An 18092-nucleotide genomic window follows, 5' to 3' on the forward strand; every position below is an offset into this window, starting at 1 on the left:
TCCTATTTAGTGACAAAATCAAACTAAAATTAAAAACAACCTCACTTTGGAAGGTTCCTTATAATTGCATGACAACAGCTTGAATGTAAAAATAATGCAAGGAGTAGTCCGAAAGGTTAAATCATCTTGCTCCACAATGTAGCTAAGCCCACTCACGCAAGTATAACCAGATGCTAAGAGAAATCAAACAAGTGTGAAAAGCCATCATAAAATAGCTTCAGCAAATTTCCAGTCGAGTGAAGGGAAATAAATGCAGCCTCTGTGAACAAAGACACTAAAATTATGTCTGCAAATGAGATCAACCCATTTATGCATGTAGCTGCATTCACAAAGTAACAAAGTTGCTAGCATGGTAGTCATATTTTTAATTAGCCCAAATCAAATTCTGCAGATCTTGTTGGATTTTTACATATTTACTTGGCTGCAATCTATAGCCAGTTAGTGAAGAATGTATGAAAGTGAAATGCATTTTTAAATGTGCCAGGATGTTTTCACAGTCTTACTCTGTCTGGTCTCATGTTACTTGTCAGAAAAGCAGTTTAAATTTCACACATGTATATGGATCAATAAACAAAGAAGCAGGCATCCCTCCAAAATTGATTGAGTTTGATGTACACCGATGAAAATATCTTACATTTCATCGTTGAAAAGGATTTCCACCAGGCACATAAAAAGACAGACAACCGCTGACTCTTCCAGAGTTGAAATTGAACCCACTGCCTCCAGGAAAGTCAGATGAGTAAACCACGAGAAAATTACTGATAATATCTCTCATCGAAAAACAGTAAATGACAAAAATACACATAACCACACTGTGATTATTATTGTTAGTTTTTTTTTTTTTTTTTTAATTCCTGCAGCACAACTTGCACTCCTCAATACATTCTGCTGGGGGCGATGAAATAATGACCCTTATACTTAAGGACACTGATCAATTCATATTCGGGTCACAGTTTTGTTCCTTGAATAATTCATTTATTCTTTCATTTTTATAATCATACAGCAATCCTGTTCTGAGTCTAGATAAACTGCTTGAGCGTGAAGCGTAAAACAAACAGGGTACACACTACAGGGCCAGGTCACTAGTCAATCACAGTGTTGAAACATAGACAGTAAATAAAGAACTGAATCAATTAAATGAATGAATGAAATAATAACAGATTCACTATGACATTCATGTGGAAGGGCAAGATCACAGGCATATTTTTGGTAGTGCAGAATCATATCCTAAAAGTCATTTTCATGCACACAAGTGAACAAAATGAATGACCTTACTGGACAGACCTTTTGTGTCTCAACTGTCTCATATTAAACTCTTTGTATTCATTAAAGAGCCTATCCCAGGGGTCGTCAACCCGCGGGTCCAGAGCCGCATGCGGCTCTTTAGCACACCTCTAGCGGCTCCCTGGAATCTTTGCAAAAATGCGTGAAAATGGGAAAACATGTTATTTTTTATTGTTGTTGTTTTTTTAAATATGGTTTTTAGATGGTAAATACGACACAACCATACTTATGCTGTAAAAATGTATGTAGTTGTAAATATATTAATAATTCCGAATTTGAGAATGACGCCAAATTGCGTCATAGCTTGCGACACAGCACAGGTGAGTTGTAAACAGACAGGTATGTGAGTGATGAGCCATGGATTTAAAAGGCAAAAAGAGAAAGATTGCTGATGAGAACAGAGGCTTTAAGAAAGAATGGGCTGAACTATTTGATTTCATTGCCAATGCTGAAGCATTGCCTGCATGTTTGATTTGCAACGAGACGTTGTCAAATAACAAGAAGAGCAATTTGGAGCGACATTCTCAGCTAAAGCATGCTAAAATTGCCGCCGATCACCCAGTTGCAACTGAGAGGAAAGGTGCAATTGCAGTGCTGGTGGAGGAATTTGAGGACCAAAAAAACAGTTTCAAGAAGTGGATTGCATCTCCAAACTCTACTACTGCTGCAAGTTTTGTTGCAGCCCCGGAGATAATAAAGCGCGGATGGCAAGTACATGAAGGATTCATTCATTAAAATATCAGTGCCTATTTTCGGACTTCAAAAACAAAACGGAGATCATTCAGAAAATGAAAGACATGCCTCTCCGCACAAACAATATCACCGATCATCAGATCAAGGACATCAATTCAGCTCCAGCTTTCTCAATTGCCTGTGATGGATGAGTCCGTCTGACGTGACCAATATCGAACAGACAGCGCTGCTATGCAGGTACGTGAACTCTAATGGGCCGCAAGAAGAAATGATCAAATTGATACAATTTTTTAAAAATTATTATTTTAATAGTAGGCATACAACTTATGTATTGATTTTTGATGTAGATTTAGATTTTTGCGGCTCCAGACAGGTATGTTTTTTGTTTTTTTAGGCCAATATGTCTCTTTGAACATTTTGGGTTGCCTATCCCAAGAAAAGAAGAGTAAGATCAAAAGAATCTGTCAACTTATTTATTAATTATAATGTTTATTTATTTATTTATTTATTTATTTATTTATTTATTTATTTATTTATTTGTCATTTAATTTATAATTTATTATTATTGCGCAACATAGTCAGTCAGTCGTTGCACATGATAGTCAGTTGAACGGTCCTGTCTTCAGAGGGTCATATGTCAATTTCAAGAAGAAGTCATTTAAAACGATGATTATTTTACAACCACTTTTCAAACTACATCAAGCCACAGGCAGTGCCTTCACATTATTTATGATTGCACCTGGCACGGCAGAACAAAGCTTTGCGAAATGCTGCGTTCTGATTGCTAATGTTCCAGTGGAAGTGTGCGTAGGCTGGCGCTTGGTAGGAACCAAACTCCATGTTGGCAGTGCTCCAGGTTGGAAGGAGGCTGAGCGACGCCTCGGCGCGCTGAAATATTGATTGAGAGAGCCGAAGCATCCGCGGGCCCCCTCGGACAATTCTTGCGCAAAAGGTGTGAAAGTTCAGCTTGTACGTTTAGCGTGAAGACGCTTTGATGGAGTGCCGTCTTCATCAACACGGCGCCGTCTCCCGTTACACTTGTCATTCTGTCAACTTACATCAAGCTGGAACTCCTCATGAACATCGTTACACACATCATTCCTGTAAAGATTTACTATCGGTCTTGATGCTAGACTTTTGTTCATTTGGCACTTGGTATACTGTTCAGTGCGGGAGCCAGCCAACAAATCTTAGGATTCTGAACCACGTCATTTTTGTTGAGCCAGCAGTATTGGACTGAAAAAAATTTTTTTGGGGTTGAATTTACTCAATTTTATTTTGTCAAGTGGTTTCATGAAATAAATCCTTATAAATTTTTTCTAAATAGACTACATCTACTTAAAAATTCACCTGAATTCAGATGATTTTATTTTACACAATCGCTTGACAAAATTAAATGAGTCAACCCCTCAAAATCCTTTGTAATATTTTCTGTGCAGCCCAACTAGTCGACGCATGGGGTTCTGATTAATATTTTGTTTGTGGCATATGAAACGAGCAGGCAAAATTGACCTGGTTTTATTCCTCTCAGGGGGCCACCATTTTGCTGTCGACTGAAAATGACATCTCAGTTGCCAGGTCTCAGGTCACAACCAATCACAGCTCAGCTTCAGAAAACTGGTGATAACTAAATACTACCGTTAACTAGGTTAGTTAGCCTGTCTCGTAACTACATAGTAGCAAATTCTAGCCTAATCCAGAAAATTTAGTGGTTAGAAAATGATCATTTATCAAATTTACAAATAATGTGTCTTTGTTCTGCTATGTATGGTAATGATGCATTGTGACAGACAGAACTACATGTCCACTGGAAGGTTTATCCACTTTTTGTGCCATATTTACGTCATTTTTCTAATGTAAAATATGTTCCTTGGCTCAATAAAAGTTAGGTGTCACTGACCTTGAGAAATTAAAACAAAAAAAACAAAAAACTGTACCTTCCTCAAATGCAGTGAGTTCTATGAAAAGCGTTCTTTTTTGGATTATTTATGTGCTTACTTCAATTTCTGAAGTATATTGAACAATTCTGACTGACACCAGAAAGCGCAGCGCTCACAGGCAGTGAATGAAAGGTAAATTAGCATGTGTTCATGGGCTTCCACATGGCATAAGAGCATCCATGCGACACAGTCACCCTCACTACTACGTTTCTCAGCCGGCTGCTGAGTTCTGTTTTTCAATGGGAATGCCAGTAGTCCTTTGATTCATTTTTTAATAGAGCCCTGAAGCACAAGCCCCATCCTCTGCCTTTTTATGTTTCCCCCTCTCCTTTGCCTCCCCTCATTGAAAAAGTCAATACATCTACCACACCTTTCCCCTCCCTCGTTACTGCATCTAAACCTACACGCGCAATGGCATTGCTTTACTATATGTGATGCTTGATTTTTTTACTTGCTCGTGTGCAGAGCTTGCTGTCCCTGCAGGAGTCGTTCTATGTTAATGACAAGAGAGCAGTATGAGTATGGCAGGAGTAGTTGGGATGCAGCAATAGCTTCATTTGTGGAAATTCTGGCCTGCGTTCATGTTCCTCCATCTCCTCTGAGACAGTCAGAGACGGGAGGAGGAGGAGGAGGAGGAGGAGGAAGGCAGCCAGTTCATCTCGTCCCGCTCTCGTCCTACTTCTCTTTTCATCGCCCTCCCCCCTTATCCCTGCGCTTTTTCCTCTCAGTCTTACGCCTACACCAGTCGTGCGCCGTCTCCTGCTGCAAAGCTCCACGCTGTCGTGATGGTTGCATGCAAACCACTGCGCAGTAAAAAAATGGTAACTTAAAGGATGTGTACTCTACGCATATATGATGGCGGCCCACTGCGCACGGCACGAGAGCCCATCTCATCTTGTCGGCTCCAACCTCATCAAAGATGTGTCCCAGCATCCACCCTCGTATGGTCTCTGGTGACCGATAAGGAAAATAGGCCTCTCTAATATATTGGAATGTAAAGAACCTGGATATTTTGTGCATCATCAGTAGGCTAATTCCTTGCCGCTCTACTGGTGTTTGCGAGGTGGCCACCGAAGGGCAGTATAACAAACCCATGCAAACCCAAACAAAGAAGAGTTTCACAACTACGACAAGTGGCTCAGGAAACTGCCGTAATTTTAGTCAATTTTGCATCCAGCCATTCTTTCTATGTAGAGAATGAAAAATCTGCCTGTGCGTACTGGCCTGTTTATCTGTGTTGCTGAATCATTTGTGTTAAAATATCCTTATCATTTTGAATTTATCAAACCAGCCATCATTTTTAGTGCCACTTATCATTTTGAAATAAACCACATGCAAGTTCATTTCGATTCTTGGCATGAGTTACCGTATCACCGCTACCGCCATTCGCAAATGTTCTGTTAAAGAAATTTGAACCTGAGAAGCACTGGTCGCAAAAATGTTTAAGAAATTCCCCTGACAAACCAACAATAGAGTAAGTGAGGTTAAAACAACAATAAACATGCACAAAGAGGTGCATCTTGGTAAATCAACAACACTGGTCTTATGACAATGAATTGAAACCTTGACAGTAATTGCCTTCTTGTTTATCTCTGGCACTGCTGCCCTCTGTTTGTTTTGGATGGACACACACACACATGCATACACACGCACGCATGCAGGCACGCACGCACGCACACACACACACAGGGGAGGAGTAAGTGAGTGAATGGCTGCATAATTAAAGCGACAGGAGAATTCATCAGGCAGTCCCTAAACACTGGCTGTGACAGTGGACCTCTTCAGGCAGCACAGTGGCGGGCCGGGCCTGGCCTATCATAGTGGATTTGAAGGACAGGGACCAGCAGCCTCTGAGCCAGTTGAAGGAAAAATCAATATGTCTCTGGCAACCACGATCATTAGTCGCTGCAGCTCTGACAGAGAAAGTCAGACTTCATAACGCTGTGCTGTACAGATGCGGCTTACATATAAAACCCCAAACGGCTGTCTGTGTGCTTCGATGAAGACACATACGTATATGATCGACCCAAAGAGCAACCAAGCCCGGTGCTTTTAACTATCTGGCTAGCTTATGCCCCCCGGCCATCATCAATGTGATATGCTCATGGTAAATTCTCTCTACCAATAGAATTCAGATTAGAGATGGGTACAGCATTTGTAAAACCGCAGGTGATAACATCGTTCTCTTCAAAAATATTGAAATGCCATTTCCTTCATTTATGAGAACAACATTTCAGTATTTATGTACAGCTATACATATACATCTGACACTTTAGGCCATCTCGTATCATTTTTAACTACTGAAAGTACACAGTAGATGTATGGACTGGTTTGTTCATCTCGATCAGGAACAGATTTGGCAGTAAGCACATGGAGGAAAAAAAAAAAGGAAAAGAGCATTTATTTACAATCAATATTTACAATCACCTTCAACCCCCAAGTACTAATACTAATACTAATAAATAATAATTGTTTCTTCCAATGTGAGATGTACGTTGTAAGTGTCCAGGTATCCAAGTCAAAGTCAGTAGTCAGAGTGCACTTCTGTTCTGTCAAGACTACTGCGAATGCACTTCACGGTGGAGTGACCTCTTCAAGGTCCAGCTCCTCAGAGCACCCAATGTTACGTTTTTTTTTTTTTTTTTCTGGGATGTTGTGAGCCGTCCCTTGATGGGGGGGTACTGTCACAATCCGTCTCCTCGGAACACCCAAAGGTGGCTTAACATTACCTTTGCCATGGAAAATTCTGAATCCAAATATTTATATTTAAAAAATATATATAAATTAAAATATTATATATAGATAACAATAGTCACTTACATTTTAGCACTCAGAATATTGTACATAACTCAATAATGCAGTTAATTTAGGGCAGTGGGCTCTAATTTGTGACATTTGTCAAGCACTGTAAAACTAAGGGGAGCAAGTGAGCAAGATCTGAATACAAAGTTGCTGCATAAACTTGCCCTGGGAGCTGCTTATCTAAGATAATATTCACAAATCAAGCCAACATCAAGCAACATTAGCCTTCATTTCAATTCAGTCCCCAGGGTGAAAAAAAACTGCTAGCTGGTATCTCAATATTTGAAGTAAACATGATACTCATCATGCACCAAGGGTGCATTCTGGAAAGTAGGTTGGTGACAGTTAAGTTCAAAGATGATTGGATGCTGTCTTTAACTGTCATGTTCCGCCATTTTTTTCCTGTCATTTTCAAAGACCTTGTGTGGACAATTAGCAATGTAGCATTGTTTGGGTAATTACGTGTCATTCTCTTTGTGGCCATGCGTAGGCGACGTAATGCGGTATCAGTGTTTGAGAGAACGAGTCAGTAAGTAGGCTTAGTGAGCGCTAAGTGGAGCGGCTCAAAAAGAGTTGGACACGTGTTGGTTCACCCACTCGCCGGCCCTCTGGTGCCTTTTAACAGACTCTTGATGAGGGAATGACTAAAAGTTATGGACGGGCGGATCATTCCACTCATCCGCCTACACCGAGAAACCGAGCCTGAGTCAAAGGCGTTGGAATCAAATGTTCTACACACTGTGAAGAGATGCAGTCACACCCACACCACTAGAACGAAACTGTCACGTTAATTGTGAGATTGTCGGTCCGGTTCAGTGGCCATTTAACACGATTTGAATGATTTAACTTCATTAGCAGATATATAGAAGAGTATATATTCATTTTTATGGAAGCATGGGACCGCAACAAAATTTTGACACGCAAAGATATTTGAGCATTGGAAGTACTTGCCCTGCAGTCATAATAATTAATAATACAAATTTGGGATGAACAATGTTTACTTAATTTATGAATGTATTGGTATAATGTAGGCCAACTGCTTAAAAAAATTTGGGTATTTTTTTTTTGGTCTTGGATGTTAAACAAAAACAGTAAATACGTATTTGCCAGTCAAAAATGTACTCATTGATGCTACTCACCTCTTTGAGGTCTTTTTAACAATGTTCATGTTTTAGAAAGTTTTTCTGAGGGGTTTCTTTTCGAAGCCCGAGCACAATTCCTAGACTGAAACTTTTTACTACTTTGACATAATAAAAGGCAAAATATTCTTGCAGGAATGATATATAAATAAAAAAAAAACCAGCCAAATAATAATGAATAATATATTTTGCTACCTTTAAAGAGCACCAAGGAGCTTACAGCATCAAAATATGTTCTGAATTATCCAACTCCCTTCTTCAGTAGAATGCCTCAATAACTAACTTTAAAAAAGCAAATTACTTATTAATGAAGGAAAAATGTTTTCTGTTTGTTCAAACAGGTGCTCTGCCAAGACAGGGGAGCGCCTGCTATTTGCAAGATGTTGTTACGCAGTACTTTGAACACTGAAATAAAATTCACAGACAAATATCTTCATTAGATACCACAAGGGCTTTGCATCAGACTGACAAGGCAGCAGAGAAGTTACATTTTTAGACAATGTCAGCATGTTTGGGCTGCGTCTTTGCGCTCTTCCCTTTTTTCGTAGGCAGCGCACACAGCAGTGCAGGTGCGTCGGGCCAGGCCGGGCGGGGCGGGCCCCCCCGCTGTCATGGTGTGTTTAGGGACCAACATCCCCGGGGAGGCTTGGGATGATCACGTTGCACATGATTAATGCACGGCCCTGGTCTGCTGGAAGTGCTGAAGGAGACTCTGAGCCTCAGGGCATCAACAGACCCGCTTCCCAAAGTGGGACGTGGCCCCATCTCTGCATGCTTGACCGGAGTACTAGAGGGTGTTTTGGAAGCTGCGCAGCGCTACCATCGTGCTTGGCGTAAAGATAAAAGCCGTTGACCTTGTGAAGTTCAAAGTTTCCCCTCCCTGTTACCCTCATCTTGTCTTCCTCCTCCCCTCCCCGCCTGTCAAGCTCTCTTTATCTTTGACTTGAGGCTCTCTATCTTGGCATCCCTCCGCTCCTTCCATTTGTCTCCTAAGCCCCGGCTGCTTATGTGAGCGGCATATTCATTCATTTCCTTTGTCAAAAAGGTCACCTCTGGTTCAACTGCCTCTGTAGGTAAATAACTAGAAGCCATGCAGTCACAAGTCAAAACAGTGTGGCATCCAGCGAGTTGACTGCGTCAGTGTGACATTTGAAACCGCTTCTTCTGGTTCTGTGGCTTTGGGGTGATTTTGATCATTTGCCCACTTCAAATGATGAGCAGTGCACAGAACCGACAGGTATGACATGAGGTCAGGGGCTTTGTTTATAGAGGTGCACATAATGGAGCTTGAAAGCTGCTTGCTTTTAAATATAATTACTGTCCATTTATTATAATTGTTATAGTAATTCCTCAACACACTGTCGGGAAGCAACTGCAACAGTGGCCAATTCTTCCTGCTCTTCCAGTCAACTTAAGATCCATTAGATATGAGTCATATCTTAAATGAATCAGTCAGCTCAATATTCCATCACTGCTCGAAAGAACCCGTTTTGTTTTTACTTTTAAATTTATTATAAATTCATTTATTTTGGAAGTTAATTTGGAATAGAAAATGTTCAAACAAGCTTTTTGGGTGTGGCGTGCAAGCCAGCCTAAACTAAATTGTCCATGGGAGTTATGATCTTGTCGATATGTGGCTGGCTTGCCCAAAGTCAGCTCCAGTTCATTTGCGACTAATTAATTGATCAAGTGGTGCACCCCAATACTTTTGTCAGTTTTTGGTTGGAAAAGCAAAGCACATCCCGTTAGCGTCTCACGCTAAGATAAAACCGTGCACTGTAAAAGTTGCGCGAGCCCCAAAATGTGCAGTTTCTCGCTACATTGATTTTGTGCTCATCTTTGACGGAATTTAAGTGCTCCTCAGTGGAGCGGTGTAATTAGCTGGAGCTGTGCAGCATATGGAATTGCTGCGTGCCTCATGATGAGTGTGCTCTCCAGTGGATGATATTCACTTTCATTTTCCTTAGAAAAAGATTAAGTCAAACATATGGGGCCAGCTAAAAGAAGAACTTTAATTTGATATTCCAAAATATGAACGACTCGAGGGCCTCTTATTTCCCATGTTGGCTGCCCAGACAGACTTGCTTTTTTTTTTCTTTTAGGGGAAATGTTTGTGGCTGGAAACCTCATTGTACAGTATGGTTGTATAAACTCTTGCACTGAAACTTGCAGTTTGTACCCGTAAGGCTTGTATTCCAAGCACACAAGGCTGCACACTGCGTCTTGTGGATAAAAGTGACACAATTACACTGTATGTTATAGGAATGCAGATAATGTTCCTGGTCTGTGTCCAATGTTCTTATAATTAAGTGGAATAACTGACAAAAGAATACTCATCTCGGATTAAGAAAGGCCTTCAGGTAGCAATAAACTTGCTGTTTGTTGGAATTATGTAGCGTAACAGTAAAGGATGTACCTTTCTAATTGCTGCAGTTATCCAAGTACTAGTCAAAGTATCTATATCTGATCCAGTGAGCGTAAAGCTCAACTCTTAACTCAACTTTGTTTATAAAGCATATGCCACAACTATGATAAAAAGCTGTCCAAAAAGATTGAACAAAAATAGAACAGAAACCTTCATTGTTACTCTGTCGTGCAGCAAAATTGAGGCTATGAAAACATAAAAGATGTCAGGAAGTCAACCGCAAAACTGAAATGATACGTTTTGTGCAGGCCAGCTTGCTGAAACAGTGTTGTGATTAATGTTTCATTTGTGGAATACAAATTAAATAGGCAAAATTTACATGTTTTTATCCCTCTCAGGGGGTGGCCATTTTGCCACTTGCTGTCGACTGAAAATGACAATTGCCTTCTCAGGTCGCAACCAATCACGGCTCAGCGTTTTTCTGAACCTGAGCCATCATTGGTTGTGACCTGGCAACTGTGATGTTATTTTCAGTTGACAGCAAGCAATTTACATGAGGTAAATTTCGCTGCTTAACTCATATTCTACAAATGCAATAGACTAGTGGGGGCAAATACAACATATAATTGGAAAATGTCGGCGTTGACTTCCCCTTTAAAAGTCACCCATGCCAAGAAAGACGTGGTGTTATATAAAGTATTTTGGCAATCCAACTCCTGTTTATGCTCTTGACTTCTCGACTGTATGCGAACTTGGTTTGGCAGTCATGGCTCCCTGGCAGGGATATCACCATCAGCGAATTGTGGGTCAGACAATGCACGACTGGGCCACGTCTGTTATGAAGGCCTGCTGGGCAAGGCCCGGTGCCATCAGATGGCTTGACAGTCGCAGTCCTGCCATGCTCAGAGGCGGCAGATGGACACACTGCGTCAGGAATGGAAAGCCTCACGTTTTATTTTATCTGCTGCTCAAATTCTTTTTGGAATTTCAAACAGGCCCTATTATGGTCATCTCCATATTTGTTTTACCCACTCAGTAGCAGTAGTCTAGGTAAACTTGCAACACACCAGTATTCCAGCACATTGGCATGTATCGGTAGCAAAATTTGTCCTGTAGCACTTGATCAGCTTGCTCAAAGTTGACTTTTTGTATTCAACGACATACTATTTACTATCTATGTCTGTACTCCCATTTCCCAAATGTTTTGCTCCATTGAACTAAACATCCCTCTCTTCAAAATCTCACTCTACAATCTTATCTGGGCAAACACAGGTTACAAGTATGCCGACCTATTTAAAGATAAGATATTGCATTCTTTAAAATATTGTCAGTTTTTTTGCTAGATTAAACCGAGTCTTGAAAAAACACAAAATAAGAATTGCTACTTTTTACTCCAGCATATGACTTTTTCTTTTCATCGTCTCCTGTTGCATAGCCCCATCAGAAATCTGTGTGGCTCCAGTTAAGGCCCTCAAGCATTTTATTTCATATTCTAAAATGTATTTATAAATTATTTTTTCAGCCTCGTCTATGCCCCCCTCGGGTCAAGCCCCCCTTTATCCCAGGGAGAAAAAAAGTCCTGGAGTCATGCCCGAAGACGAAACAGAAAAAGCTCGACAGTTAGGTTTACTACGAACAACATTGCGGTTCTTGAGTGGCACTTAAGACAGACAGCTGCTCCTCCATTTGTTATTTCTTCATTCGATTCTTTCTCATTTCCCCTGAGATGATCCATTTGTACAAACAATTCCTTGCACATAAAGAGCTGTAATTCCATATCGCTGGTGTTCTTACGTAGTTTGCTACAAGCTATCTACAGCTTCCTTTATCCGACGAGAAAGAGATCAGTTGAAAAGATCAGCAATTAAAGAAGTGGAAAAGAAGCATAGTGCTATCAAGCACTGCAGAAATGTCACGAGTTGCGTTACTATTGTGTGTAAATGCCCCGACTGATTCTTTACCTTCAACTTGAGAGGTTTTCTTTATATAACGAGAACACAGCGTAATTGTCGGCTAAAAGCTGGCAAGACAAAAGAAAATCTCCAAAAGAGATGTGAAATTCAATTGCATGGCTCTCACGGTGGGAGTGATGACTTGGCGAATCATAAAAGCTTTTCCCCTCAAGCATCTTGTTGCGACGCATGAAAGACTTTTTATGGTAGACATCCAACTTGAGAGAGATCAAATGTAAATAAAGAACGTTTACCTCACTCTACTCCTTGAATATTTAGTATTTATCTGGATGATGAAACTCGCGAACTGTACACTTTTGCCAGAAATGCCTTTTGCTGTTAGAAAAATAATCTAGGAAATTCTCTTCCCTCTGTAAAGAAGAAATATCATGCCTTTTTGGTCATCATAATAATAATAATGCAATTTTTGGTGAAAAAAATGTACAAACTTTTTTTATTTATTATTAAAGAATTTTTATCAAACTGAAATCACCAAAATGCTCATTACTGAGTCATCGGGAAATTAAAAGATGTAAGATGAAAATACAATTGCTCATGTTCAAACTGTAACTTGACTATTGACTTTCATCAGTAACTGTGGTGATTGCTGGTTAATGATGAGTGAAAAGATGACGCCCTCAAACATGTCTTTCAGTTTTATCAAATTATGGACTCTGACCAGCTGCCAGTATCCCTTGTAAACACGTTTCTCTGAGCGTTATCTGAAGGCGAGCGTACAGTTTGGATTGTGTATGTTTGACATAACTCTGTGTAGCTCAATAATGAGTGAATATCACAAACTTTGAATGTGTTTAAAAGTAAGTCTCTCACACTTATCACGCTTCACTGGAGGTATCTTTTATGTTTGAGATGAAAAATGATAAGCCCTGCGAGCACTGCATACAGTTGCCTCAGTTAAACCAAACAAGGGCTGAAGCAGCATATGGTGTGCGTCTGTGCCCAATCCATCTTCTTCCATGCCAGTTTTCCCTTTTACACTTCTCAAAGGCTAAATTTGATTTTTTTTCCCCTCTCCAAATTAGTGGTCTCACATGGCTACGGACGCAGTTACTGTGCAAATACCTCAAAGACACACATGCACATTGATAAATATAACCGAGACCTTGGGCAATTTGAAACATGCATGGCTGAGATTGAACATGCATGCTGAGACACAGCGCCACTTTGTAATTTGCCGTGTAAAGATGCATTCAAGTACAGTTTTAGTCTAGCTGTTGCAGTTGGCTGCCTGTTGCGGCTCAGAGTAGCAAGAAGCCTTTTGGACAAATGAAGGAGAGTATACAATTGACGCCCACGCTGATTGAGCACTCGTCAATTTGCGGAGACTGCCCTTTTTGCACTGCACTCGGCTCAGCGTGAAAGGTCCGCACGGCAGGGCAGAAAGACAACGGCGCCCTGGCGGCCAATGTGTCCATATTTGGTTGGGCTGACAGCATAGGGTAAGCCAGCCATACTTTGCCACAATGTAGCTATCATTGCTGAAAAATAAAGTCCTGGCTATGCTTATTTTAAGAAGGAGGAGGAGTAGACGAGTGGCAGATAGGGAATGGTTGCATCCTTCACTGATGGCTCAGCAGAAATTTAAAGGGTAAGCCCACGTACCCAAAAAAATCAACACTTTAATAGAGGAGAGGTCATTCAGGGGGGACCGTTCAGACTTTGGCTGGCTTAGCAAAAGAGACAAACACACACACAAAAAGCCGACCACCTACACGAGACTTCTGCTAACATAGGACAGCTTGTTGTGGGTGGAAGACTGAAAGGTGTGAGGCAGCAATTAACACTTCTTTTTTTTAATCATTGTTATAATTAGTTTGTATTACATTGTAGTGACTCGTCCCATTAAAAAATCTTAGAACGCCCCAAAAGAATCAACAATGAGACTGCTGAATCCGCAGCATTAAGGAACTCACAAACCAGCTATTGTATTGTGCCTAATATACTGTATAAAGTGGATTGTCATCTCCTCCCATAATCCAGACTGCTAATTTTAGAATTGGGCAGATCCCAAACAGTAACAATGAAATGACTAATAAACAGTAATTATTATATATACATTTATTCCATTCATTGAATGTATTACATTTTGTTAGCTACAGTATACAAATATTATGATATGATATCGTGTTTCTCTTTTTTTCAATAGATCAGCTGTCCTTTCATTTTTATCGTCATTCCATTTTATTGTCGTAAGGAGATGGGACCCTAGTTTCATGCTTTCCTTCTGTATTTTCAGAGATGGGCCCAATTAGAAAGGGACGTTTGCGCCATTGTGGGAGTGAACACAGCAGACTTTATTTAAATTCAACGTAGGAGAGGGTGGAACTACTACGAATGGATTTGCTGGACCCGTGCAGGAGATTGGTGAGCATAAATCGCAGTTACGCGAGTGAAGTACCGCATTGTCCAGGATTATTATTATTGTTATATTTATTATTATTATTATTATTATTATGAATGACTAATTTCATTCATAGGTACTTAACCATATGCACTTTTTTTCTTCTTTAATCGTTGTGAGTGCAAATGTTTTGCTGAATGCGCATCTCGGAGTTGTTAAGTGTGTCGACTCGCTGGGACCTGACTGGCATTTAGGCTGAATATTCCCACAAGCTAATGTGTAATTAATTAGCCTGCTGTTCTCAGACGCAGCATCCTACCAGCCCTCATCCACCCCTGCCTCACCCCCAATCACATGAGCTAAAGTGGGGATAATTATTTCCACAGGGAACCTTTCATCCAGCCCACCACAAACTCACAAATTACCCCCACCCTGAACATGCGTACAAACGCACACACACACGCGCAAATGCATAGCGTACTCACACAAAGCCTAATCATTGCACTTTTAAAACTGCCAACTGATACGACGTGTCACAACAGCCTTCCCCGTTCACATTAACGTTGTCACCATGTAGGCAGCGAGAAAAAACAGTGCTCATCTGATGTTTGACATTTTGGCTTTGGAACTTCAAACACAGATGTATTGTTCTCGCTATGAAACAGACACTTTAAAGGTCATTCTGGTTGAGATTCAACTAGTTCTGACTCTAGCCTTGATGTTAGCTCTGGAGGAATGGAGCTCTCGGTAGATGTCGGAGTGCTGCAGGGGTCCACCTTCCTCATTAACCTCATGGTGCTCCTCAGAGGACATTGGCCAGGGAGTTGGTTCATATTTTTTTTGCCTCTCAAGGTGATGTCAGAGTATTGCTGACTAGAAATCCCAGTTGTCTGAGAAGGTATTATTTCTGCTCTCCAAGGAAGGGGTTCTGACCCGAGTTTGTTCGGGAGGACAGATTAAAGCAAACGAGCGGTGAGACGAGAGGAGAAGAAAGGCTAAACCTTTTTTTCTCAAGCTGACAGCTTTATGCTTAAGCACCCCGGGGAGTCAAGCCAACTCAGCAACACTTCTCATTCTCTGAGTATTTGTATTCCTGTTGCATTAACGTCCTTCTTTCTATTGGTGATTCCAAGGAACGTTTGCCAGTGACAATGATGTTTTGTACGTGTCTGTGTGTGTGTATACACAATATTAATTTGGGTGTTGACTATCCCTCTGGTCAATAAGTTCAGAATAATACAGCATCTCACTGTGGTCCAAAAGGTAAGAGGCTTTTGGCAAAGATCTTTCAGTCAAACATAACAAAACTAGCACATACTGTGACACACAAGCCAATCCAAACATTTTGTTATAGCCACATGGATGAACTTCCCAAACCCACACACTTTTTTTTTAACAGAGAAGCTGAAACTGAGTCAGCTGCTAAAATATAAAATGCTTTTACATTTGATGCAAAAACAATTGTGATAAGCTGAAATGGAAGCAAAAGTAATACAATACACAACCTGTAGCCTGTTTATTGAAGGATGACAACAAGCTTGGGATGGGAAAGACATTACGACCATGTACAACAGGGGTGTCAAAGTCATTTTTTTCACAGGCCACGTTGTAGTCATAGCTTCTTTCGGAGGGTCATTATGACTGTCAACCCAAATCAATGTATGAGCACTTCATATTATATACAGTAAAAGCTACAAAACAAACTGACAAATAACTCATTTTCAAATCAGATGAGTAAAAACTGGTCAAATATTTAAAAAAAAGATATTATTAAAAGTGAAGACAATTTGCAATTCTAGTAATGACACACGAATTTGAAGCACAATTTGTCTTCGTGGGCCACATAAAATGATGTGGCGGGCCGTATTTGGCCCCCGGGCCTTGAGTTTGACACCTGTGACGTACAATATCACTTATGGAGGGAATATTGCTTCGCATACATCGAAAGTCTCAGACTGGATGTTTCTACATGTCCTGCCCACGATAGGAGATCCCTTTGAGAGAGGCTCATTAGAAACTCTCTGTTGCCAAGGTCATTTGATTACTACTATCTTGTGACTATAATATATGCTGCAACAAGATGCCCTAAGGCTATTCTGCTATGTATTCTGGATGGTAGATGTAAAGGGAAAAAAAAAATATTTTGTATCACGTGGCATGCTTGGCTTTCTGTAGATAGATTCATGCCTTATGAACAATTAATATGAATAATTGGGGGGTGGTGGCATTACATCAACATACAATGTGCTCATGAGACTTCAACAGCAACACCAAGCCCTGATTGGACGAAGGAATTAGTTACGAATGTCTCTGGCAACTTGCAAATTATACACCAGAACCAAAACACTAAATGAAATTACCTACATTTAACCCACACATGGTCATTGAAGGCATCAAGACATACAGGAAGCACGCTTTAACATTCTCGCTGTGTTTCTTTCTCACCTTCTAAAGTAACACGAAGCACAAACATGAATGACTTTACTTTCTCAAGCGTTTTACAAACACAGACACACTTGTGCAGACACGGCAAATAAGCCCTTCCACTTCCCCGAGGCCCATTTCCTGTTGAACTCTACATTACCTGCCATGTCTGGCAGCCCTCGTTTCACCTGGCCTCCATTTTCACTTAAACCATATGTGGAAACAGAGAGGGCCACTGTTCCACCAACGTGATCTACAGGAACGAATCGTAGCAATAATTAATCAGCCTTTGGGATTTGTAATATTCTATTTCAATGAGGAATAAAATGGTTTCCCTTCCAAAATCCTCAGATGACTAATAGCATGGTGGATGAGATAGAAAAGTGGATGGGTGAATTAAAAACTGCCATAAGGATACTTTCTTCATTTCCTCTTCAGAACCCATAAACGGCCCAGTGACAAATATTAGCGATTATGAATTACGACTACAACACACAAAAAGAAAGAACTTCCAGTCTGTCTCAATTAGCATCTCGACTGGCATTCCTACTAATGCACATGTACGTAGTTACACTGCCATAAACACTCCAAATTGCAGCTTTTAAAAAAAGACCAACCCCCCTGTGAGATGTCCACAAGACACTGGAAGACTTGTGATTGTGTATTTATGTTTTCAGTTCTCATATGTTCCCTTCCCCCACTGGCAGATGCGTCTACAATTTGAAATTCCTGACCGGAGGCTTTGTAAGAGCTCAACATATCCAGAAGGCAAGATAAAAGTAGTGATTTCCCACCCTCCCTCTATAATGGTAGCCTTTTTTGTCCACTACATGTCATTACAGAGAGCTGCATCTAGTTATTTGTGTCTTGTGGCTGGATACATGCTCACAGAAGGAACTCATTTGTATGGGAGGCGTGCCGGGCCGAAACAAGCCACTGATTTCAGATCAGCGATCTTGCAGGCATCTGAAGAAAATGTTGCAGCACGTTGTACTTGGTGGTGTACCGCGACATAGACAACAATGTCTGGTGCGTAATGCCGTAAAATGACACAGCGTATGTCTATTTAGAGGGAAGCGAAGAGTGTCCAGCAGTCAGGGGTATATTTGACGAAAGCTGCCATTGGAGTGG

General features: G+C 40.7%; 1 long non-coding RNA gene across 1 annotated transcript in view; it reads left to right on the plus strand.

The window, feature by feature from the left end:
• The first annotated feature begins 1780 nt into the window (after positions 1–1780).
• The window catches only part of LOC148402307 (uncharacterized), a 38849-nt gene continuing 22537 nt past the window's right edge, over positions 1781–18092 (plus strand). Inside the window, exons 1-2 of the long non-coding RNA XR_015857129.1 lie at positions 1781–2214; positions 14433–14560. This is a non-coding gene — a long non-coding RNA (uncharacterized LOC148402307). The remainder of the gene's footprint in view (positions 2215–14432; positions 14561–18092) is intronic.

This window comes from Syngnathus floridae, chromosome 2, assembly GCF_059516105.1.
Source record: "Syngnathus floridae isolate MCC-2025c chromosome 2, RoL_Sflo_1.0, whole genome shotgun sequence".
NCBI lineage: Eukaryota > Metazoa > Chordata > Actinopteri > Syngnathiformes > Syngnathidae > Syngnathus > Syngnathus floridae.